The 27,012-nt window shown below is 44.1% G+C and overlaps 1 pseudogene; it reads left to right on the top strand.

Annotated features, from left to right (window-relative positions):
• Positions 1–27,012, top strand: part of LOC146797531 (uncharacterized) — a 193,301-nt pseudogene that overhangs the window by 104,043 nt on the left and 62,246 nt on the right.

The raw sequence follows: 27,012 nt of genomic DNA, 5'->3' as shown, positions 1-27,012 counted from the left end.
AGCACCGGAGGTCGGGAGTGAGGATCGCACTCCGGAGCCGCCGGAAGTCGACATCGAGGCAAGGCCGGCCGACGTCATAAAATCCGAGGTCGCCATCGGACCGGAGCCGCCCGAAGTCGACATCGAGTAAAGACTGCCCGACGCCATCGGATCGGAGGTCGAGATCGAGCCGAGGCCGCCGACACCGAACCGGAGCCGCCTACCGGCGTCGTTAAGAACTGACATTGTGCCGAGGCCGCCGACATCGAACTGGAACCGCCTCACGGCATCAACACGACTCCAGCGGCGTCGGAGGATCAGAAAAAGGGCAGTAAGTGGAGTAGAGGGCGCCTAAGGCCCTGTGGAGACCTGAGAGACTGCTCTAAGGGGCTAGGGAGGTGCTGGAACCAACCTGACTGTGCCAGGGGTGAGCTGGGACTAATCTAGAGAAGTTGTGTGGAGGGAGAGAGCCAGGTCTCTGGTATTCCCCCCTTGATCTACCTCAGTTTAGGCCTCAGCCTTGTCCAAGCCAGGGAGTAGACACCCCCAAGCCTTCTACATCCCCACAAGCTGTGCCTGGGCCAAATCAGCCCTTAAGAATGCAAATGTGATCTGATTCTATGAGTGTCACTGTCAGCTTTTAATTATTTATTAGGGGCACTGTATTTATTGTATTTAACCTATTTATTGCTTCACTGTATTTATTGGTCCACAGTATTTATTGATGCACAATATTTATTGGTTTACAGTATTTATTGCCTCAGAATATTTAATTGCCTGTATGTATTGCACTTATATTTATGCCTTCATTATTTATGATCACCCCTATTTATTGAATCATTAAGCCAGTATTTATTTGACCTGCACTTTCTAAAAAGTTTGTATATTGTGATTGTTATTTATTTTATCCAATCAGCAACTAAGAGAAAAAGAAGATAAAGAAAGCTATTTTCATAATTTTTACGGTGTAGAGTCGTTTTTGGAACGGATGCACGCATGGTTATTGTTTGGGTATGTCGTATGCTTAGCACGGAGCCTGATTCCTGACCACTCGAGCCAAGCTACCACAGTGTGCCTGGAAGACCACCACCACCCTTTCAGAGTGGGAGTGTGGGTTTCCAACAGAATTGTATTTAAAAAATGTTTGTCATTCGAGAGGGGTCATCTTGAATTCTCATTCCAATGCGTGATCTCCTCGATGATTTTGTGCTGATTAAGGCTGTAGGCTTTTGGTCGGAGAGTTGATAAATATGACAGATCAGCATCTTAGCTTTATTTCCTTTGCAAGGTCTTGTTGGCACTCAAAATATCAGCAAACACATTTTAAGCAAAAGCACATGAATGCAGAATGTTTGTTTAAAATTATACAAAGACCACACAAAAGATCGAGCAGTTTCTTCAAGCATGCAAGAATTGCCAAAATGTTTCTACCCCTATAAGTATATTGACATGTCTTTGATATGGCGTTTGCTGCGCCACCCTTGCAAACTTTGTGGCGCCTCAAAGGACGAGGTAGCTGCTGCAGCTGCTTCGTTGTAAGAGGTGGACACGGTTGTGCGAGAGGCCAACCCTCATCATTAGTGCTTGGGGGGAGGGCACGGTGGAATCATGTGACTTCTCTGAAATGGGGGGGGATGACGGAGTAGGAAACCATAGAAAGGACATTGGTAGCAGAAAGAAAGAACAGGTCTCTACGTCCCGTGCAAAGCACTATTTATTTAATGCAATTTTAAATAGTGCAAACCTTTCACAAAGGTGTCAGAGCGGTTTACAATACAGCCAGGTAAGTTACAAAAGGTGCTTTTGATAGAATGTATACATATACACTCATGACAAGAAGCCGCCAACAGGTAAATATTTTGGAAACAGATCAAGGCTGCATACAAGGCCTCTGAAAGACTACCACAAAGACGGGACAAACAAGCAACACGAAGGGCATAGGTTGGGGAGATGGGGGATAATGGCACCTCGGAGGAAGGGGCAGAGAAAATGCTGATTTCTTTTAACAACACGGCTCCTGAAGCGCTGCCGGCCGTGATGCAAGGAGTGGAAGGAGAGTGCAGACTCCATATCAGCAGGGGGAGGGGAGAAAGGAGGGGGCCTGCGCCTGTTTCCCTTGCAGGAGCGAGCAGGAACCATATGTTAATTACAAACACATGGTTTCAAAGCTTGCTCCCGCAAGGGAATCGCCAAACGTGCACGTGTTGCCGTTCAAAGCAATGCAATGCGTGCATGTTTTTGCCTGCAAAGCTGAAGCGATTGCTAAAGGTCTTTTTCCTAGGCAACGCATGCGCGCTGAGTAGGCGAGACCTAAAAACAATCCCTGCTCCGCTACCCAGCCAAAGTACTCGAGAAAGCCATCAACCAGCAGCTTACCAAATTCCTGGCACAAAACCACATACTGGACACCTCACAATTAGGATTCTGTTCCATCACAGCACTGAGACAGTTCTGATTGCCGCCGCAGATGACATCAGAACACTCCTCAACCATGGAGAAACAGTGACCTTGATCCTCCTCGACCTGTCCGTGGCATTCAATACCATCTCCCACAACACCCTCATAAACAGACTCTACAACATAGACATACACCAAGATGCCCTCAAGTGGATCACCTCCTTCCTTATAGGACGCACACAGAGCATCTGACTGCCTCCCTTTACCTCGGCACCTAAAGACATCAAATGCGTCGTACCACAAGGATCATCCCTCAGCCCCATCCTGTTCAACATCTACAGGACCCCCCTCACACACATTGTCAGATCTCTTGGACTCAACATAATCTGCTATGCAGATAAAACTCAACTGATCCTCTTGCTTACCAAGGATCCCTCCAACACCAAAATCAACTTCTGCAATGCCATAACCGATGTAGCTAAATGTATGAGAGACAACGGCCTCCAACTCATCTCTGACAAAAATGAAGTACTGATCTCCGGGAAGACCACCTCTGCATGGGACCACAGCTGGTAACCTGCAGAACTTCGACCTACACGCACACCGACTGACCAAGCACGCAACTTCTGCATCATCCTTGACAGCCAACCGACCATGAAACAACAAGTCAACGCAGTCTCCTCCTGCTTCCACACAGTTTGCATGCACCGCAGAATCTTAAGATGGATCCCAACCAACACCAGAAAGACCGTCACTCACACCCTAGTCACAAGCCTCGTTGACTATGTCAATGCCCTCTATGCCGGCATCTCCACCCAGCTCCTCAGAATACTCCAGACCATATAGAACGCTGCAGTCAGACTCATCCTGGACCTCCCCAAATGAACCCACATCACCCCCACCTGCAAGACCTCTACTTGCTCCCCATCCAGAAGAGATGCCAGTTCAAGACCCTCACGCATGCCTACATAGCCCTCCACAACCCAGGACCTGCCTACATCAACCAATGACTGAACTTCCACCTGCCTTATAGATACCTATGCTCTTCATTCGCCCTCACACACACTCCCAGCATCCATCACAGCGGTGGCTGCTCCTTCTCCTACATAGCGGCCAAGACCTGGAATGACCTTCACCATCAGCTCGGTAAAGCCCCCCATCACTGGCAGACTTCAGAAAGAGACTCAAGACCTGGCTCTTCGGCGGAGACACAGTCCCCAGATACCCCTCGGGGTGACAGTGCTGTGCAATACAAATGATGTTTGGTTGATTGATTGAAATGCGCCGTAAATCCACATATATTTTGTACAACTACATGACTTTAGTTTAAAATATCAAATATGTTGCTGTGGAAACTTTTAAAAATGTTTTACCAATGCAGACATATGAACCTTGGGAGAGTGAGGTGATGACAGCCTCAGATCTTGCCACCATGGAAGAAAGGGATATAATCAAGAAGTTCAGATTGAATAGAAAAACTATACTGGATTTACGTCAGAGCCAGATCTCCAGCCTCACAACAGAAATCCCACATCTATTACACCAATTATCAAAATCATGACAGTACTTCATTTGATGGCCAGAGGATCCTTTCAAGTGGAATTATCTAGTGGAATGTCAACCAACTTTCAGTGCTGTGTTACAAGAAGCTATATCTTCAATGATGAGACACATGAACAGCCTCATCCAGTTTCCATGGCAGCAGAATTTAGCTAATGTGAAAGGGGACTTTTACGGTTTGGGTGCCTACCACATGTGGTTGGAACAATTGATGGCACACATATTGCCTTAGAGCTACCACATGCCAGAGAAAAGGTACACCGGAATCGGAAACACTTCCATTCAATCAAGGTGCAAGTTGTCTGCTTACCTGATTTGTACATTTCCAGCATCTGTGCTCATTTCCCCAGCTCTGCCCATGATTTCTTTGTATAACTGAACAGCTCCATACCCCTGCAAATGTCACAACTTGGACCAGAGAGGGTCTGACTTGTTGGTCAGTACAATCTTTCATAATATTGTTTAGGGAATTTCTAGTTGAATAATCTGAAATTGTTTCACATTTTATGGCACTTTTTTTGCCCTCCATCTAGGAGACTCAGCTCATCCCAACCGACCATGGTTGTTGGCACGGCTGAGGAATCCAACAACGCCAGGGGAAGTCATCTACAATGAGGTTCCTGTAGGAATATAGTGGCCAGTGGATCGGGCTTTTGGACTAATAAAGGCAAGATTTTGTTGTATGGACAAAACTGGCGGAGCAAAATCATAGTGGCCCGCGGCATGCTCCACAACATCGCCCTGCGAAGGAGAATCCCTTACATCATAGAGGATGTAGACCATGAAGAGCCATGGGGTGAGGATCCTGAAATGCCAAATGAAGTTGTGATATTTGCAAGGAAATGGTGCTGTTTTGAAGTACACAGGGAACATGGGTTGATCCTGTGAAAGCCAAGCATAGACTTTGGGTGTACCAATCTTGTACCAAGGCAACCTGCCATATGATTGAATGGGCGATTTGAAGATTACATTGGACTTGTTCTCTGTCTTGTATTGGCACTAAAGCATTATGTGTGCCATCATGTGCTCAAACCACATGTGGTAGTAGAGTTAAATCATGCTAAACTCCCACCTCATTGGCAAAATCCTCATTGTGTGTAAAGTGTATTTAGCTGTTGATGTGTCTCATCATTGTATGATTTATGTCTTGTGACACACCACTGACACTTAGTTGTGACATTCCACCAGATACTGGAACAGTGGATTGGAATGATCCTGTGTCTACAAAATGTAGTACTACCATGTTTTTGTCTATTGGTGTTATTGATGTAGGATTCTGAGAACATGAGCCAATGAAAATTTGCCTATTCAATCAGATTTTTTGCGATATATCCAATTCTTCCATGTTGGCAAGATGAGAAACTGGAAATGTGAAAACTGGCACTGAGTATTAGTGTCATGTATGGATTTTTATTTTAGTGAAAATGTTGACAGACAGTTATTGGTCAAATGAAATAAACATAGTAGTAGATGATTTAATGGTATATTTTTGTCAGAATCATTACCCACTTGCAAATTATCGATGAATACACAGTCATTTTATTTTTATCTTTGTAAAGTTATGATGTAAGGAAACAAATGCATTGATAGAGCTGAGATATACAACACCAGTCTATGAGTTTTTGAGCTGTGAATTTATTGAACTAAACGTGAAGAAATTAAACACGGTGAAAAAGAAAATGGGTGTTTCCATTTGGCCAAGGACATCATGGGTGTTATACTAGCATCCATCCAGTGGCCACAGTGATGGTGCATTGTTGAGTGTGTACCGCAACGGGCTCTCTTCAACGGGGAACCACTGTTAGGAGACTACCAGCATGACTGTGAATTCTAAATCTGCTCAGCGAGAACCTGCCACCCTGACGGCACAGAGTACTATTCCCCAGCATTAGAGTCCACCGTGTCGGCATCAGTGAGACGCAACAGCAGTGGGAAACACTCCGTCCACACGGACGGCAAGTCAGCCTGCATGCATCTAAATACGGCGGGTGAAATACCGTCAACTTGATGGAGTAATTAGGACCGCCGCCGAGGCGGGATGGCGGTAAGACTGCCAATCAATCAATCGGGTTTATAAAGCGCGCTACTCACCTGTGAGGGTCTCAAGGCATGGGAGGGCAGCTCCAGATCAGTCGAAGAGCCAGGTCTTGAGGCTCTTCCTGAGGTGTGCAGAGTTGGGGAGCATCTGATGTTGACTGGGAGCTCGTTCCAGGTCTTTACTGCGATGTAGAAGGCTCTTCCGCCTGCTCTGGTTCTGCGGATGCGTGGGGTCTCTTCCAGGGCAAGGTCGGCAGAGAGGAGGTTCCTTTTGGGTACGTGGAAGGAGACTCTTTCGTTGAGGTATTTGGGTTTGATGTTGTGAAGGGATTTGTAGGCGTGGGTGAGTAGCTTGAAGGTTACTCTCTTCTCGATGGGCAGCCAGTGGATGTCTCGTGGGTGCTGGGTCATATGCACGTGTCATGGGGTTCCGAGGACGAGTCTGGCTGTGGTGTTCTGGATGGTTTGAAGCTTGTGTAGCAGGGTCTTCTTGATTCCGGCGTAGAGGGCATTGCGGTAGTCCAGTCTGCTGGTTATGAGTGCATGGGTGACGGTCTTTCTGCATTCGTGGGGATCCACCTGAAGGTCTTGCAGAGGATGTGGAGGGAGTTGAAGCAGGTGGAGGCAACGGCGTTGATCTGGCGGGTCAAGGTGACAGAGGAGTCTAGAATGATGCCGAGGTTCCGGGCAAGGTCGGTCGGGGTGGGTGGGATTCCGAGGGCAGGGGGCCACCAGGAGCTGTACCATGCAGTGGGGGAGGGTCCGAAGAAAAGGACCTCGGAATTTTCAGAGTTCAGTTTTAGGCAGCTGTCGCTCATCCAGGCTGCAACAACTTTCATTCCTTCTTGGAAACGGAATCTGGTGACTTCAGGGTTCTTCGTGAGAGAGAGGATGAACTGAGTGTCGTCGGCATAAGATACTATGCTGAGCTCATGCTGTCTGATGATGGCGGCAAGGGGTGCCACGTAGATGTTGAAGAGCTTGGGGCTGAGCGAGGATCCTCGGGGTACTCCACAGTTGATCTCTGTAGGTTTGGAGAGGAAGGGGGGGGAATCTGATCCTTTGGGTTCTGCCGGAGAGAAAGGAGCGGATCCAGTCGAGGGTGGTTCCTCATAAACCGGCGTTGTGAAGTCTGGTAGTGAGAGTGCGATGTGAGGCGGTGTCGAAGGCTGCGGAGAGGTCATCGGTGGCAGCGAGGAGGGCGGTCTCGGTGCTGTGGTTGCTGCGGAATCCGGACTGGGAGGAGTCGAGGATGGCGTTCTCTTCGATGAAGGTGGTCAGCTGGGCATTGATGAATCTCTTGGTGACTTTGGCAGCGAAGGGAAGGAGAGAGATGGGCCGGTAGTTTTTCAGGTCCGTCGGGTCGGCCGATGGTTTCTTGAGGAGGGGATGCCAAGATCTAAATCAGGCCCTTAATTTTCATTCATCTAGATACAACAAACAGTTGTTTGCTAACTTCTTTGATTTCATCTTTTCAGGTTCATTCTCCCATTCAAACAACACGTACTCTGGCAATTTCAATTTCCCAGGAGACCACACTGCTAAAGGCATGAAGAGATTAATTTCTCATGATCATTTCTCCAGTCAAACTGTAATATTCGAATTCCAACACATTTCAAAGACAAACAGGTTTGGTCTGTTTAGCTCTTCATTGCTTCAACTGGCAAGACCAACTTCCTCTCAAATGACCTGATCATTTAACTATTCCTATTGTTGTCCTCACACAGTAGAAAACCAAAACCAATTGTAATAGCAACGTGCTCATTTAAGAATTTCAGTCAATCTTAACAAACACTGATACATTTCTCTACCCACTGAACAATGCCATTTAGATAGTGTTTGAGACTGATGCCTTTCTGTGCTAAAAAAAAGTCATACTTAATCCTTCTGCATGTTGGTTAGCCTATTAACTGAATGCTAACAAAATAAAAATCAGCAAATTTGAAAAGACATTCTTAAGAAAGTGAATTAGTAGTTTGGGTGGAGGGTAGTCCACCACAAGTAACAATTACATTATTCTTGTTAGGTTCAGTAAAGATTTCAGCCATTTAAACCTGAGCTTAACCCCTGGTAGCTATGGCACAGAGCACACAGGCTTAACTTAAGAAAATGTATAAATCCTTCAGAAGTACCAAAGAATTTAAAAAGTCAAAAAAACAACACAATATAAATCCCACTCCAATATATAAAATAGAGAATAATTTAATTAAGAAAATGACACCTAAACCACAACTATCCAATAAGGGGAACCAGAGATATGTACGTTTAAAGTTTAGATTTAAAAGTGGCTCCAAAAAGCATTAAGCACCTAGGCTCGATTTAGGGCCGATTGTACTAGAGCGTGGGTTGGATAAAGAAACCAGGTTCGTCCTGTTCAGAAGTTTTACCTTCTGACTTAGGGCCCGATTTATATTTTGGCGGTAAGCATACACAGTCCCAACAACAATGGAGTATGCCTACCGCTAAGATAATGGTCTGCCCGCCCGATTTATATGCAGGTGAACCATAGGTTTGACTCCAGCAGTGACTACTCCATCATTACCATAGCCAAACCTCTCCGACAGCCCGACGGAGTAAAGGCCATTGGCAAAATGGCTATATGTGCGCCCCCGCCAATTAGGAGGACATATAGCCATTTTTTTACTGTCAGTAAACGCCAGGTAAACCCAGGCAGTAAGGGACAGTAAAAAAGGAATAATGCCCCCCCTCGACATGGAAGATGACTCCCATGGAGAGGATGGCCTTTTCTTTTTTTTCCCCTAAAAGAAAATCCTGTTTCGGATTTTCTTTTATAGCCTTAGAGCCCACCGTAGCAGGCTCTATCAGTCAATAAGGGCCAAGGGAGCGGGTCTTTAATGGCCGGTAGAGACTACTAAGGCTATTAGAACATTCCGCCCTTAGAAGGCAAAATGTTCTAATTTGTAAAACAAAGGCCCAACTGTGCCAGAGGGGATTGAAATCCCCTCAGGCTTTTTGAGGGCTTTTGTTCACAGCATTGGAATGTTGGAGCTCCGGGCTTCTACCAGCCACTAGAAGCGCAAAGTACTCCATTGTTTTCAAAGGACCTCCCAACATTCCAAAATTCTAATTGAAAATCAAAATGAAAACTGTTTGCTGCACGGCTCTGTCATGTAGCCGGAGCCTTGAACCAAACAGCGGAGAGCACTGACTGGAACCGTTGTGATGGCAGTTCCTGACAATGCTTTATAAATTTGGTGGCCGGTACCTTCACAAGGGGGAAGGAGAAATCTACTCCCCTCCTCTTGGTGGAACAACAGGCCATCCCCTGAAACATAAATCAGGCCCTTAGTCTCTGGAATAAAAGTCAAAAATCCTCAGCGGACATGGCAGCAGGTTGTTGCCGTCGAGGCCTCTGCAAGGCCAGATAGCTTTCAAATGAGGTCCCAGTAAAAGGCTGCAAACTATAGCCAAACAAGGCTCCATGAAGCTGTATACCCTCTATGTGATTTCCCTTCTAAACAAACTTGCCACTGTGGAAAGGCTCAGAGCGAGAGCATCATGACTCTTTCGCTCAGCGTTGACGCACTTTCATCAGATAGACTTGGCAGGTTGGTCTTCGGGAGGTATTGGAGCTAATAAGTTTCTAAGCCCCAGGTTTTTCATGATATTAGGAGGAGTATGCTTTGACAGGGCCAAGGGTCCCATGACCTCAGGAAAAACAATTGGGGGTCAAGACTCACTCCAGTAAAAACCACAAGAAGGGTCCAAGGAAGGTCTAGTTGGAGCTGTTTAGTTCGGTTCTTCAGGAAAATTGGCTTTTATCAGCTTGTGTCCCTGCAGCTTAACAATTAGAAGTCACCCATCTGACCCTTGGAATCCACTTTGCTTGCCTGGGTACAAATGGGAGCATTTCCAGCCTTTCAGGTCTCCTCATAGGTCTCAACAGCAAGTGCAGTCTTTCTTCTGTCTTCCACCGGTACATTAGTGTGTCCTATGGTGCCACATTTATACCTGTCAGTAGCCTGTGGGTGAGGGTGACTCCTGGCCCCTCTCCAACTAATAGGGAAAAAGGTCCCAGTGGGGCCCCAACCCACTTTTGCCGAAGTGCTATACTGCAAACAATGCCACTCTCTACCTAAAACCTAAATGGCAGAACCTTTCATCCGCTGTGCAGACCTTGTGTGCCCACCCCAGTGAAAATAAGCATCACCCTCCCCTGTGGTCACTTCAAAGCAGTTCTGTGGCAGCTTCTCCCCCACTTGGGTTTGGTGCCCGTCTGACTAGGTGGACAACAGAGGGCTCTGACTGGGTGTCTGCTAACATTTGGCTGTAACACGGTAGGCCTCTTTGATGTTAATCAAGTTCATGGGCACAACTCAGATGGTAATCCTGCTAGAGGAACAGAACACTTGCCCATGTCTAAGGCCTTTGTCCCAGTTCTGGGAGCAAGTTCACACCTCATAAACGGGGCTCTTAAGCTCCTGGTTGACAGTTGGAGCTCACGTCATGGGATTGTAGAGGCTTTAGGGAAAACAAAACTTTCTACAAGTACCTTTTCCAAAATATTTATTGCAAATCCAACTTTAGCAGAGAAATGGGGTTGTAATAAATATTTAAAAAATGCCACCAACAATAAATTTTGTAGCCGGAGAATACATTATTAAATTTAATATTGTGTCCCAACGTTTTCCTATGGAACAGCTAGCCCTGCTACAGTGGCAATTGCTTTTGGGGTCTTTTCGCTGTAAGCATAGTTAACGTAAAATTTTGGCGTGTCCTACTTTTAAATATCATGCACCCAGCCTTATGGAAGGAAAGGCCTACTTTGGGGTGACTTATTCATATATAAGAGGAGACTTAGACCTGTCAAAAAGGGATTTTCTCGACTGGTCGAATTTGCAGTTTTTAAAACTGCAGAGCCAGGCGACAATGGTAGTAGGCCTGCAGTCATGTCTGCACTGTCACTGTAGTGGGTGGCAGAATGGATGCTCCAGTCCACTAGTGATATTTAGCTTACAGGCCCTGAGTATACCTTGGACTTATAGATGATTTAAGCATGCCAGTTAGGAGTATAGCCAATTTGGACACGTTTTAAGGTTCAGCGCATGTGCTGGCTGAGGATCGCCTCCGTGGATGGGAGTGGCCCCATACTGAAATGGACAAGATCGCATTATATGCGGATGAAATCCTGGTCTACCTGGCTGACCCAGCCTCCTCCAGGCCATACTGCCTCCAGATCTTGCACTCTTTCGAGCAGGCCTCAGGGCTGCGGCTAAACCCCGGGAAATCAGTTCTGGTCCCTCTGCATCTTTCTAGGGAGTGCTTTGATTGGCAGTCCATCATACCAGTTCAGCGACAATCCTTTAAATACTTGGGGACATGGATTACCCTTCTTCCTGAGCTGAGCTGGTCCCTCAACGTAACCCCGTTGGTTAAGAAGGCCAAGGACGACCTCCATAAATGGAAAGCGCTGCCTTTGAACCCCCTGTTTAAAATGATGATCCTCCCCAGATTCCTTTACACCCTGCAGAATACCCCTTCCTGTTTTCCCAGGACTTGGTTCCGGGAACTGGACAGTCTAACTACCAAGTTTCTCTGGAGGGGAGGAAGGGCCCGCGTGGCTCTGTCTGCTTGCCGAATTCCCTCCTTTGATGGGGGTATGGGGATGACGCACCTGTATCTGTATTTCTTGGCGGTGCGTCTCTTGGTAGTCCATGACTGGTTCAATGGGGGCTGGTCTGACCAGGCCTACAGGCTTGAACTGAGCGAACTAGGTCTAACTAAAATCCAGGACATGATGTACGGGGGGCCCATTTCATCCCGATTGCCTGATGTGACGCGCTCCGTGTAATTGGCCTGGTGGGCCTCGCTGCATCACACCGGATGGACGTGCAAGCAGAACCAGTGTACTCCCCTCTGGCATGGAGCCTGGCTCCGGGAGGTTAGCGGACTACAGGGGTTTAAAACTTGGGACCTTATTGGCATCTCACAGCTAGGGGACGTATGGGCTAGGGGCCATATGCTGTCCTTCCAGGAACTCCAAACCCGTTACTCCTTACATTCGTCCCAATTTTATAAATATTTGCAGTTGAGACATGCCCTCCATATGCACATTGCGGACGACACAAGGATCCCCGAATATAGCCCCACTGAGGCCCAGACAATGATGGGAGACTGGTCACAGAGTCAAAAGCCAACAGCATCCATCGAAATAAGTGGGGGTGAGCTTGCGAAAAGAGGCATTTTTCTACAATATGGCATGAATCAACAAGCATTGGAAATGCATCAGTTTCGCCTATGTAAAGAATAAAGAGCTGTTTTCATCAACCATCGTCCGGGAGAAGGAAAGTGCTCCCTGACCAGTAACACAGGAGTAGAGAGGATCTGGCGCAGCGGCCAGAGCTGCTGACTCAAGAGCTGGGGATCCCTGTTCTAGTAACAGCAGCGCCGCATAACCTCCTGTAATTCTATGCAAATCACTTAATCTCTCCAGGTGATAAATAGTTATATAAATATGCTGTGGGAGTAAAAGGCAAAACTTTATTAAAATATCGTTCCACCAAAGCAGATTGTTAAGAACCCCAATGTATCCCAATACAGGCCTAGGTAGTTGAATGACCTTTACCTACATTTGCCCTACCATTGTTCTACATAACGGGTCTGGCACTGACCTTTTTTCCTAGTTAGGTGCTGAATAAATGTTGTGTGGTTTTCTCTGAAATCTAGCCTCATTTATTATGCATGAGGATTCCCAGTATCACAGCAGGATTACCATCTTCTGCATAATAACTATGTATAAGGGTCACCACTGTCGTCATCCTTGGCTGACATGCCCATAGTACACTTCTAGGTAGAAACCCTGAGGGTACCCTTTTGGGTATATAAGTACCACATATTCGCTGGGCAAACCAGAGGAGAAAGACTTCCATGCTGACGCGCAACGCTGAGGTCCCTGTATGCAGACACTCCAGCATGCAGTGGTCTGACATCCCTCGCGGGGTGTCCATCTCGAGACCAAGACGGGGTTCTTCGCTCTCCCACAGATCAGATAATGGGATAGGCTTTCTCCTAACTGGATTCTTGGCTATACGCATACATACATCCTAGGTAGACTTAGGTACATCTAGTTAGTGTTTGCATCGTAGGAGTACGCATTTTATTGTTATTTATCTATATGCCTGCATATATTCATTGTTTCAGCACTATGGTATAATTCTACGTTTTCTTTACTCTTTTGGTGCTCATAATCATATATATCTGTTTCTGTTTAATGGTTGTTGCAGCACATGTATTTTATACTAGAATGACACTGGTTCAATAAATACTTATTGAAAACCTCCCCACTGTTTATTCTGTATATCTCTCTGAGGCAAAAGAAGCACTAGTGACTGAGCGAAAAGCACTGTACTGTTTCCACGATCCCTGAGGGGTCAGGGGTGTCATGTTCGATGGTTGCCCGAAGCTATTCGCTCCTTGGTAAGAGGGGCTCATAGTGGCACTGTGAGCTAGCTGGTCTAACAGACACGACTCACATATCCTTTGGGGGTGTCTGGAATCAGTCTGAGCACCAATCCCTTAGTTTATGTTGTCTAAACGCGCAGATCCTATATAGATTTGTAGGAACTACACAACAGGATTTCGGCAGCGGGAAAGCGAAAAGAGAAGCAGACAAGGAACAAACATTGGTAAATACAGGAAAATATGCTACAGCCAATAGAAATGGAGGAAAGATAAGGAACCAAGGAGAAGACAGGTAAGAGAGGAGGCAGGATGTAAGTCCCTTTTAAGTTTATATTTAAAACAATAGATTTCTCAAGCACAACGCAAGCTCTGTGCAGATGAAACCTAAAAACCATAGCTTACCGGACAATCATCTTAATAGCATTCAACATTCACAAAAAAAGTATTGCTACTGGTAACACTAACAATGCTTCAAAACAATCTTTTGGCTAACAATTAAGATAATACATTAATCAAAGCTTTAAACCTCTGCTCCTTTACCCACTCATCTATCTTTCTCCTCATTCTGTGCAGAAATTAATTTACAATATTAACTGACACTATTGAGCATTTTATTTAAAAAGTGACAGACTCAGACTTTACATTCGCAGTCTGTTACTGATGTTGCAAACTCAAACATACTTCCTCTACGAACTAGTCCCGGGCACTCTTTCCAACCCTGAACAACACAAGCCTTAGTTACCATTCTGCACCATCTAATAGCAACCTCCTATAATGCAAACCTCATTCTATCATTCATGTCCTGAAGTCCTTACATCCAACATGTGCATTATCAACACCTCTCTTCTCACAAGTATCATCCCCTAATCCCGTAGACTGGTAAAATCTGCCTCTGCTCAAAAATCCCAATCTAGACCCAGCTCGTTCTGCCACTATCCCCCTCTTAACATGCCTTTCCTTACTAGAGAAAATTCTTGAAAGGGCATTTGTTGTTTAGCTTCAAGAGCAAGATGATCTTCACAATCTACTCCAAACTACCAATCTATATTCCTCCCCATGCATGTATCCCAGTGATACTGTTGACTAGCAAGTCTCATTTGAAAATCTGAATTTATGTGCTGATATCATGGAATCTGTTTTAAATTATTCACCTCATGCCTCTCTGGCAGAAATCCATTTTTATCAATGAAACCTTCAGATGTCCATCAATTCTATAGAGAGCTATTCTGTCTCTCATGTAGTTCAACTTGCACTGGGAGCTACTGGGAGTACTACTTCCAAAAAGATATTGCCAGCCACCAATACTCTAATGACACTCGCCTATACGTTAAAGAGAAGTCAGCTAACAGCATTCATAAGCTCAGATCCTGTTTGGACATCATTAAAACCTAGATGTCTTCAGCCTATCAGAAACTCTATCCAACATAAACAAAGTTTGTACACCTAAACAGGGAACCGTTAATCCCATTATTCAGGACTGACTCAAGAGTATGTATTGATATGCATTTTCACCTGCCATTCATTTCTCTGCAAAATCCCTAGGTTTTCACAATTACCATTTTCTGTGCTTCAAAGACCATATCAAGAAAATAACATTTGAGGCGACCATATTATCACAAATTAAGTGAGGCAACACACTTCAAAATGATCTTGCAGGGGCATCGATCATGCACCTCATAAAGTCAATCAAACGCGTTCTTCATTCAGCGGCTCACTGAATCATCAACCAAAGAAAGTTCAAGCACCTGTCCCTTGCTTGATAGAAATGCGTTGGCTCCTTCCCACTGCCAGAGTACACTGCAAGATGTGCTAGGAGCAATCAATAGATCACCTGAGTAAACCAGAGAACTTTGCTCTAAAGTGAATGGGGCCTATTCCAAAACTACATTTTGTAGTACATTTAGTAGTACTAAATAAAAATTCGAATTTTAAATTAAAAAAGAAATTCCCACTTAACAATTAAAAAAACATTTTTTATTATGAATGAATAATTTATAAATATGAAAGTGACATATAATTAATTAAAAGTAATTTCATTATATTATAATCAAAATTAATGTTACATTAATTTATAAAGTCTAAAAAAGCTTGTTAAAATAGTTTGCAGTTAAATAATAAATATGTTTTTATTTTTAGACTTTTTTGTATATTTTTAACTCTTTAAAATATTTTCATTTAATTTACCTTTATTTCCCATGGGATTTTATTTAAAGTTCCTACCCCCATTATTTTTTATGGGAGGGTGTTGAAGAGTCAGCGCATGCCCATGTGAGTGCTGGACTTGCTGATGCTTCTTTTTTGGCTGTAGTAACTTACACTTGTAAATGTGGCTCCATCCCCTTTTACAGGGGAGGAGATGTGTAAGTCTACACGTTTGAGTAACTTTACGTTCAGATTTTGTGAATAGCTCAAAGAAGTAAAGTTATTCGAAAGTGTAAGAGTAAATGATGTGCTTAAATTACTAATAAGTATAAGACACCTTTGTGAATAGGTCCAAATGTGTCTGGTAGTATACACATTACTGGAGCAAATGCCTGTCAAGGCTGTAAGTCCAACGGGCTCACAAGGAACACACACAATAACATGATTTTTTACATTCGGTCCCAGTCTTATTTGAACCTCAGACATTATTGAATAAACTTCGCTTATACTACACACAGCTACCTCAAATGATCTAGAAGAACCGGCTACATAGAGGATGTTAGACCTGTCAGCCCTTTGGGTGGTCCCTCCTCATCATTATTTATTTTGTCCCACTTTTGCCTCAAACCCTGTTAGTATTTTTCCTTTTTGGGAACCACCAGACTTTTTAGTGTTGATGCAGGGTCAGGGAGCCATTTTCCCTACCCCTGGAACTTCTGTCTGAGGGCCTGAAACACAAAATGGTGGCCACCCATTGTCACCTGAGACATAGCTGGAACCTACTAGTACCTTCCAGAACATTCTAGAACCCTGTGACAGTGTGAGGCAGGTTTAGAATGTTGGGAAGCCAGCTCAGAGTTGGCAGTTGGAGTGGGCGGTTGGCACCTGACTGGTGAAGAGAGAGCAGCACAACACTGAAGGAGGAAGGAGTGAGGCAGCAGGGGTGGAAACTTGTGCCTGGAGTGGGGTCCAGAAACTCACCCTTGATACTAGTCCCTACTGACTGAGCCCAGCCTAGAGCCCTGTGTGGGATAAAGTCAAGAAGAACCAACTCAAGGACCTGAACAGCCGGAACAGGCCTTGAAAGTGAAGAACAGCAAGTTCCTGACCTGTCTATTGGTATCTTCCTGGAGTCCGACGCCGAGAAGCCTAGAGACCTGGGGCCGGAGGTGAAGAAGCGGCGCTGACTGGAAAGCAGACGTCGTATCCGGAGCCGCCAGAGGTCGAGAGAGGGCGCCGACGGAGGTCGTGGAGACACCAGAGGTCGAGGAGGAAGTCACCTGAGGTCGAGTGTGCGGCGTCGACGGGGGAGTGAAGTCCGCCCTCCGGAGTCGCCGGAGACCGAGGTGAATCGTGCCGGAGGTCGGGAGTGGAGATCGCACTCCGGAGTCGCCGGAACCTGAGGAAAGGAGCACCGGAGGTCGGGAGTGGAGATCGCACTCCGGAGTCGCCGGAACCTGAAGGGAAGAGCACCGAAGGTCGGGAGTGGAGGTCGCACTCCGGAGACACCCGGAAGTAGGGAGATCGTGTCCCTGTGACGCCGGAGACCGACATCGAATCGAGGCTGCCCAGCGACATCGAGCCGAGGCCGCCCGCCGACATCGATCCGGAACCACCTCACGGCGTCGACAGGAACTGACATCGAGCCGAGGCCGTCCGCCGACATCGATCCGGAACCGCCTCACGGCGTCGACACGACTCCGGCGGAGTCGGAAGTTCATAAAGAGGGCAGTAAGTGGAATAGAGGGCGCCTAAGGCCCTGTGGAGCCCTAAGAGACCATCCTAGGGGCTAGAGAGGTGTTAGGACCAGCCTGGGAGTGCCAGGGGTGGACTGAGACTGATACAGTGACCTGTGTGAGGGGTTGTGTAGTTTGGGAGAGCCAGATTCCAAGATTACCCTTGATCTACCTCAGTTTTAGCCTCAGCCTTATCCAAGCTAGGTGAGACACCCTCAGGCCATCCACATAACCACAAGCTGTGATTGGGCCAAATCAACCCATAGTACCTCACAAATGTGACCTGATTTGAAAGTGTACTGACGGCTTATATTTATTGAGAGTATTGTATTCTTTGTATTTATCCTATTTATTGTCTCACAGTATTTATTCCCTCACAGTATTTATTTGCCTATGTATTTTATGCACATCTATTTATTCATTGATTATTTATGATCTGAGCTTGTTTATTTGACCTACCCTTTTTACAGAAGAAGCTTTGTGTACTGTAAGTGTGTTATTATTTATTTAACCTGCAACTAAGAGAAAACAAGATAAACACAGGTATATTTTCATAAATTTTTACGGTGTAGTGTCGTTTTTTGGAACGGATGCACGCATGGTTATTGTGAGGGTGTGACGTACGCTTAACACGGTGCCTGACCCCCGACCGCTCGAGCCAAGCTACCCCTTGTGCTGGGAAAAACCGGGTGACTGCTAACCCGGTTGCCCGGGGTTTTCTAACAGAGGATAGATCAAACAGCCAGATTTTTAGTGCTATTTGAAAAGAACAAATGCATGCTATTGTTGTGGATGGAAATGGGTAAGGTGTACCAATACTTGGCAGATAAGAAATGAGCCACCAAATCAAAGCAGTATCCTCATCCTGTTTCCACATGCTCCACCCACTTCGAAAGGCTTTCAGTTCAGATGGCTTCTCACAGAATCCACAAAGACGTTCGCCTATGCTCTCATCACCAGTAGACTGGACTATGGCAAAGCACTCTATGGGGCGTGACTCAGAAACAGAATGTCCAAAACGCCGCAGCCAGACTGGTCCTCAACATCCCCCACTGCAACCACATGACACAACACCTCTGACAACTCCACTGGCTCCCTACCAACAAAAGCATCACCTTCAAGCTCATCACACATGCCTACAAAGCTCTCCACCACGCAGGACCAGAATATCTGAACCACCGCCTCGCCTTCCACATACCCGCCAGACAACTCCACTATGCCCAACTCGCCCTGACCTCCGTCCCACGGATCCACAAGACCAGAACCGGAGGAAGATCCTTCTCCTACCTCGCTGCTAAGATCTGGAACACCCTGCCCCTCCACCTCAGGCAATCTGCGTCATTGACACAGTTCAGGAAGGACCTCAAGACCTGGCTCTTCGACTGAACCCCCACACCCAGACGGTTCAGCAGCCCCCGCCCCCCATCGCCTTGAGACCCTAATGGATGCGTAGCCTCACTCTACAAACCACTGATTGATTTATAAGTAAGAAAAGCACTTACCAATTGCTTGAACATGTTTGCTAAAAAGCCTGGTGGGGTCTTGGTGATTGAATCTCTGAGATATAGAGAACCCTACACCGATTTGCCCCATGCAACACATATGCAGGCTTTTGAATGTTATTCTTTATTTGCATCACAAAGCAGTGCAACTCACAGAGATACTAAATAATATGCTCCCTCCTAGATTATCCTTGAATTAATTTTGCTGCAGCATTCTGTGTAAATTGCAGTCAGTTGAGCATACACTCGAGCAAATGGAGGTAGATTTTATTGCCACCCTCTTTGCAAGATGAATCAATAGTGCAAGCAGCCACCTGACTCGTGAATGGTGGGATAACAAGTAAGATTTTTGCACAAAGAGTACTTAGCTATAAAACAGGAAGTCATCACCTTTGGAATCAAATATTTGTTTAAAAATCAATGAACCACCAAAACAATACCCAGATTTCTGGCTTGATCCACAAACAGGTTGATTATTCATAGAGGTTAACCAGCAAGAAACATTCCAAAGGTGATTGGCTTTATTAAAAACAACTAGGTCTGTTTAATGGCTGCACTGTGGCTTTACATGCGTGCTATCTTAATCCACATGCTTCAGTCATCGAAATGCAGTTGCATTATCACAGACTCCTCTTTAAGGTTCAGATGTATATTATCAATATAGCAATAACATTGGAATCCAAAATATCTAATAAGGGTAGTCAACTGACTTTTGAGATGTTGATTAAGTTGTGGCTCACATTAAACTATTGATACGTGTAGCATGGAAGTTCTCTAAATTTGGAGTGGTAACGTGGAAGGACAACTATCTGTTCAAGACTCCTCATGAATGATGTAACGTAGCAAAGTGCCAATTCACTCTTGGTTTAGACAGAACAGTAGGGTGGGAGACCTTATCAAAAGCCACTGTGAGACCCGTAAAGATTCAAAGTGTGCTCCTTGAGTGGTAGAATTCAAGAATCATCTCAACACCTACTTCTTCATGATTTACATGCCATCTTAGACCTTATCCCTTTGATCCCTATGCGTCACCCTACTATGATGTTGTCTTTTTTTTATTTCTAGGATTGTTTTGTCCCGAGTTCTAGCTTTAAACATACCTGTGTGTATCTATCTTTAGATGTTGGTGATGTGTCTGATTTCTATGTAATGCACGTTGCTGCCCTCTGTGATAAAGTTAATATATTTTAAAATACCCAAATAAAATTCAGAATAAAAAGGCACAGCACAATATGAGTTTTCAGTAAAACAAAAAAAAGATACTTATTTTGCTTATGTATTCTGTTTAGATGTGTCTGAGTGACAATGAACCGATTTGTGGTATCTGTAAGATTTTTGGAAATCATGAACCTCATAGAGTTGCCAAACTTTCTGAGATCTACGCAGCACGAAAACTTCACTTCACAGAGGATATTCAGTTGGTATTCAAGAAGTCTGAAAGCACAGTAAAAGCAATCAAGGTAGAAAGACTAAAGTCCTTTGTGTACAGTTTGCGGAAATGTGTATTGTCTGATAATTGATGCTGTCCCACAGCTGCCCTCATTTGCTTTGAAAATATGTAGTATAAACTTAAACCTAGCTTTAAATACAGGGTTACACAGACATTGTGTGTCATGATACATTTCCATATGTATATCTGCAGTATTTACTGGTGCTAATGAGCATGGTTCTCCAAGTTGTGACACAATATCACTTCATTTGTCACGTGGCAAAACCGCAAAAACATTGAATAAATAAAAAGTAACCTGCGTTTATCGATATTTATCACCACTTGATACACTTCCTTGGCACTCTAAGGACCTCATTATTTGTACATTCGAAATTCTGATAGACTAATTTTCCACCAGAAATTACCTTTCAAGATGGGGAATAACCTTTTTTCAGTTCAGAAAGAAAATTTTATTGATAGAAGCAAAAGTATCAATACAGAAGTCATAACAAGAAATTCATGTCAAAACAATGCAATAAATTCATGTCAAAACAATACAATAGGTTGCACTACACAAAATGAAATCGGACTTGTGAATAAAAAATAAACCATTAATACATAAAAATTAAATCATATAAGTATTGAAGTTATTAAAGAAATCTGGGAACGCACAAGGGATTCAAGGGGATTTCAGAACTTCTTGCTGAGACGGTTTTAGCTGGGAACATTTTTTGGCGCACATGTCAAGGTAAAGTGTAACAGGGGACCACAGGTCCAAACGCTTCGCTGCCATCTGTATAGGATATACAAAGGAGGTGTCCAACCTATGATTATGGCAAACAGCATACCACCATGCCTTATAAGAAATTTTTGTAAAATCCTTCCAATTAACAGTGATCTGCTGAAAGGCAGCCGCCAACAACAAATCAATAATTTTAATATTAACTGTAACATTCTCCCAGCACGGTGAAAGACTCCCTAAGAAAACATGGGTGATAGAAAAGGAGAATGTAGTATCAAAAATTAGATTAATTTGGGACCAGACTTGCTTCCAAAAACTGTCTACAAGTGGGCACAAAAATAACATATGCAATAAATCAGCTTTTGGGGAGGAGCATGACCAACAAATATCTGGAGTAGTCGCAAATCTGCTACTCAAAGCACTCGGAGTGAATAAAAGTCGATTATACACAAAGAACAACGTTTGTGTTATGTTAGCTGCCCTGGAGGATTTGCGCAGTTTAAGCCATATATTATTCCAAAGAGATTCTGGCCACGAGAGTTGAAAACCTCGTTCCCATGCTTCTTCTATTTTAGATTTCTGCCTAATGATGTCCTTCCCTTGTAAATACTTGTATATACTAGATGCTGAGGGTTTAGTTTTAAGTAGGGAAGAAAGCTGTGAAGAGGGAGTCTGGGAGGTAGAGGCACTGGGTGTAGCGGATAATTGGTCGAACCTATCCATCACAGCCAACTTGAGTAAATCATATTTATGTATGAATGAGGCAGGTAAGTTGAACAGTTGCCTGAGTGAATGAAAGGGTAAAAAACTTGAATTTGAGAATAACTGATGTAGCCATAGTAAACCTTTCCGTCGCCAAGTCTTCCAATAAATTGGTTTATTGCGGATAACTAGGTCTTTATTATGCCATATTGTCGAACTCAAGAAGTATGTCGTAATCAAGTGGAGGGAAAAAGAAGCTTTGGTCCATCCGGCTTCCATTGGTTAGTTATAAATCATGGGGGGGGAGAGAGAGAATGGACCACTTGTCCTGTGTTACCACGGTCTTGTCGGTAGTATCCGTCATAAAAAGACCCTCATATAACTACACAGGTCGAGGGCGGTATATTTTCATTCTCCGCCATTTGTGTACTGTTTCAGCATCATCATTGGGTCATTTTCTTTTGTAAAATGCTGACCTCCGCCTGGAGGAAGACCTACTGGTACTGACAGTAGTGGTCAGAAATAAATGTGAATATGTGCTCGTGATATGGTGAAAAATGATTAAAATCCCTATGTCACTTTCAACCTCAATGATTTATTGGGAGGCAGTGAATGGGTAATTAAAAGAAAGGTGTCGTGCGTTTAGAATGAGTTACTTATCATGCGCACTTCTTATAGGTCAACATGTTTCAGCCCTCTGTGCATTCTCGGGGCTTTCGTCAGGACCGAACTAGAATATGCAGAGCCTATTTGGTTCTGCATGGAGTGGTATACTCACCACTCAAAATTCAAAGGGTCAGATCAGTTGTATCTGTACCTGAAAAAGAAAAGAAAGTTGAGGGGTGCAGTAATACATGAAAACTTATACATTCAAAAGTTTCAAATAGAGGACTGCTGGAACAGTGTTTCTCGAACATCCACAGTGGGAGGTTATATTACTCGAATGCGCGCACATGTCCCAGTCATACGAAGTCATTCATTTGTCAGCAATTCGTCCACAATTAGAATAGAGAGACCGATATCTCAGGTAGGCGCGCTTTTGGGCTGATGAATAATGTTTAATTGTAGGTGGTTACTCTGTCTGAATAGAGCACATGTATTTAGGTGCGGAGCATCAATGATTATCGGCATTTTGTGACCATTTGTAAACACGAAAGTAGAGAGATATCTTTGGTTCGCGCGCTTTTGGTTGTAAGAAACAGTCATAGATCTAGTTTGTCCAATTGGAATGAATAATTCTTAGGCACCATCATTTTCAAAGAGGGGCATTAGAGCCTGTTGTTGTTGGCGGATAAGCACAATCTATGTCGAGCGAGAAGATAATTTGAGCAAAATTGAGTGACATAGAGACTTAACGGACAAGGATACGTACAGCAAACTGTCTTTTCCCAAGATTGGCCATACAGAACTCCGAGACACTTTGTATTGTCCCTCTATTCTAATTGTGTACGAATTGCTGACAAATGAATGATTTCGTATGACTGGGACATATGCGCGCATTCGAGCAATATAACCGCCCACAATTGACATTGATACTAGACTATCAAAACACTCCTCGTATACTTAATCTAACATAGCATTATGCATACTTCTGTAGCTCTGAATCTAATCGCCATGCCTACCTACCTTTTTGATGATTAATCTCTATCTAATGCACAATGTTGCGCTGTACTCACTCCCACTGTGGATGTTCGAGAAACACTGCAGTCCTCTATTTGAAACTTTTGAATGTATACGTTTTCGTGTATTACTGCACCCCCCAACTTTCTTTTCTTTTTCAGGTACAGATACAACTGATCTGATCCTTTGAATTTTGAGTGGTGAGTATACCACTCCATGCAGAACCAAATAGGCTCTGCATATTCTAGTTCGGTCCTGACGAAAGCCCCGAGAATGCACAGAGGGCTGAAACATGTTGACCTATAAGAAGTGCGCATGATAAGTAACTCATTCTAAACGCACAACACCTTCTTTTAATTTCCCATTCACTGCCTCCCAATAAATCATTGAGGTTGAAAGTGACATAGGGATTTTAATCATTTTTCACCATATCACGAGCACATATTCACATTTATTTCTGACCACTACTGTCAGTACCAGTAGGTCTTCCTCCAGGCGGAGGTCAGCATTTTACAAAAGAAAATGACCCAATGATGATGCTGAAACAGTACACAAATGGCGGAGAATGAAAATATACCGCCCTCGACCTGTGTAGTTATATGAGGGTCTTTTTATGACGGATTCTACCGACAAGACCATGGTAACACAGGACAAGTGGTCCATTCTCTCTCTCCCCCCCTTGATTTAGAACTCAAGAAGTAGTCAATAGTGTTAGGGGGCGGAGAGGGTGTAGAAGCCAGAAGTTTAGAAGTCAGTTTAATTATGGGAGTGGACACCGCCTGCGGTTTGCGCGAGAAGGAAAGATATTCAGAGAAGGAAAAAGGAGATAGGAAAAGACGTTTAATTGTGATCCATAATGGGCATTCCTCCAAGGGGTCGAGCAGCCAAAGTGAAGCCTGACGCAGAAGAAAAGCCCTTTGATAAACCTGAAAATCGGGAAAGTTAACTCCCCCCTCTGTTTTAGGACGCACTAATTTAGCTAGAGACATTCGAGGCCTCTTTGAGTTCCACAAAAATGAGGAGAGGGTGGAATTGATCTTTTTGAAGAATTTGGCAGGGATGGGAACTGGAATGTTAGAAATGGTGTACAGTACAATGGGTGACAACATCATCTTTATAGTGTCCAAGCGACCCCACCATGATAGGTAAAGGGGGTGCCACTTGGTCGCTAAGTCAGCAATTTTCTGTATACATTTATTCTAGCATAACGCCACCGTGTCTGATATTGAAGGGGTAACGTGCATGCCTAGATACTTAATATGGGAGGGGCTCCAGGTGAAATTTGAGGCGCTAAAGTCCGCCTTAAAAGTGTACTTGGTCAGGGGAAGAATCTCACATTTGTCATTGTTTAACTTGTAACCAGAGATATTAGAGTAAGCCTGTACCTCCGCCAGAAAGGCAGGAATGGAGTCACTAGGATTGGACATAAAAAGTAAGATGTCACCAGCGTAGGCAGCTAATTTAATGTGAGTGTTTACTGATTGGAAGCCATATAAATTTGGATTTTGACGTAGCTTAGAAAGAAAAGGCTCCAAGGCTAAATTAAAAAGGAAAGGAGAAAGAGGGCAGCCCTGACGGACACCCCTGCCTAAATCAAAAAACGAGGAGATCCAGCCATTAGCGCAAATAGCCGCACGTGGATTGGAGTAAAGAAGAGAGATCAAGGATACAAACTTGGGACCAAAACCAAACCAACTAAGAGTATAGAACAGATAGGTCCATTCAACTCTGTCAAATGCTTTCTCAGCATCAAGTGCAATTGCCGCAAGTGAGTGTTTTAAGGATGAAGATTTAGACAGAACATTAAAAAGGAGTCTTGTATTGTCCGTTATAAATCTGCCCTTGACAAATCCAGATTGTTCCTTACCTAATAGATCAGGCAGGTAAGAATCTAGACGTATGGCTAAGGCTTTGGAAAATTTTTTATAATCAATATTTACCAGGGAGATGGGTCTGTAATTTTTGCAATACCTATGATCCTTGCCTTCCTTCGGTATGAGACAAATGTGTGCCTCTGAAAAAGACCCTGAGGAGCTACCAATTTATTAAAGAAAGTTATTAGAGAATGTAGCTTGGGCAACATGAGTTTGGAAAAGTGCTGATAAAATTCTACTGTAAAGCCATCAGGCCCAGGTGCCTTGTCTTTTTTAAGTTGCTGGAGAGCCTTTGATAATTCTTGCTGCGTTAGGTCCAACTCCAGAGGGGCCAGATCCGGCAAAGTGTGAGGGGGCCTTTGGAGATTCGAGAAAAAGTGAGATAAAGAATGATCAGAGGGTTGAGACTCCGAGGCGTAGAGGGATTTGTAAAAGAGAGAAAATTTGTTCAGAATATCGGCATCTTTAAATTTTAAGTCTGAGCGATCGTCGTAAATAGATTCAATGTTAAGTTTATTGTGTTTAACCTTTAAGTAATTAGCCAGTATTTTCCCTGCCTTATTTTTACCCCCATAAAATTTGGCACTGGATTTTAACAAATATAATGAAGCGTCCTCCGTTGATTTCTTGTTAAATTTCAATTTAGCATTGATGAGAGCTGTAAGAGACTGTTTTGAATGCGAGGTGTAAAAAGAGTGCTCCAGTTTTTTGATGTCCTGTAAAAGGTCCTTAGTGAATTTACGTGAGATTTTCCACCTCTTAGCAACAAAGCCAATAATAAAATCCCTCGCTGAGGCTTTAAAAGCATCCCATATAATTGAGAGGGGCATAGAGTGGGTTTGATTCAACACAAAAAACTCATCAAAAAATGTGGTAAAAGAGGCAGTGAATTTTGGGTCCAGGAGAAGGGCATTGTTAAAACGCCACCTTTTGGGACCTGTAACCTTAGGCAGAATCTCTAGACCAATTGAAACGGGGGCATGATCAGACAATAAAATAGAACCAATTTCCGCATGTATAAGGGTTTGTGAGATGGAGTGGGAAACAAAAACATAATCAATTCTTGACTGAGTTTGATGTGATGGGGAATAGAAAGTATACTCTCTGGTGGTCGGATTACAGAGACGCCAAGCGTCCAAAAGCTTGTGCTGGGATACAACTCGTACAAATGATTTCTGAGGCTTGTTAGGAATATAGGAAACTCTGGAATTCCGATCTATAAACGGGTCAAAGACCTGGTTACAGTCGCCAGCCAAAATGAGATTATCCTCCATGCAGAGAGCAATCTGTTTAGCCAGCATGGACCAAAAAGAAGGTTCTCCACATGTAGGGGCGTAGACGTTAAAAAGAGAAACAGGAACACCCTTCAAGGACAGTTTAACATTCAACCACCTCCCATTAACATCTGAAGCTTGAGCCAGTAACGAAAGCGGGAGGGACTTACGGCAAAGAATCATCACCCCATTCCGTTTACCATCACCGGGGGAAGAGAAAACTTCCCCCACCCAACCCCTTTTCAACTTTAATGATTCAGCATCGGAGAGGTGAGTGTCTTGCAAAAAAACAATATCCGCATCTAGCTTGGCTAGGTGGGTCAGGATTCTTTGCCGCTTAATGGGAGAATTTAAACCCTTAACGTTCCATGTAACCAATTTCAAAGGCACAAGTGTTAAAAAATAGCACAAAATGCAACCATAAAGCAAAAGTCCGATGCAGTAGAAGACCAATATAAGATAGAAAAGAGGTAGGGCAAAAAAGAAGCAATTTGTCTAGGGACGTAAAAAAAATGAGAAGACGAATCAAATAGCCAGAGCAGAAAGAGATAGTCAGAGATCATGACATGAAAGGGGGTAGGCCAGATGGAAAGATA

The sequence above is a fragment of the Triturus cristatus genome, chromosome 9, assembly GCF_964204655.1.
Source record: "Triturus cristatus chromosome 9, aTriCri1.1, whole genome shotgun sequence".
Classification (NCBI taxonomy): domain Eukaryota; kingdom Metazoa; phylum Chordata; class Amphibia; order Caudata; family Salamandridae; genus Triturus; species Triturus cristatus.
The sequence above is the reverse complement of the archived record's forward strand: the minus strand, read 5'-3'. Positions and strand labels throughout refer to the sequence as shown.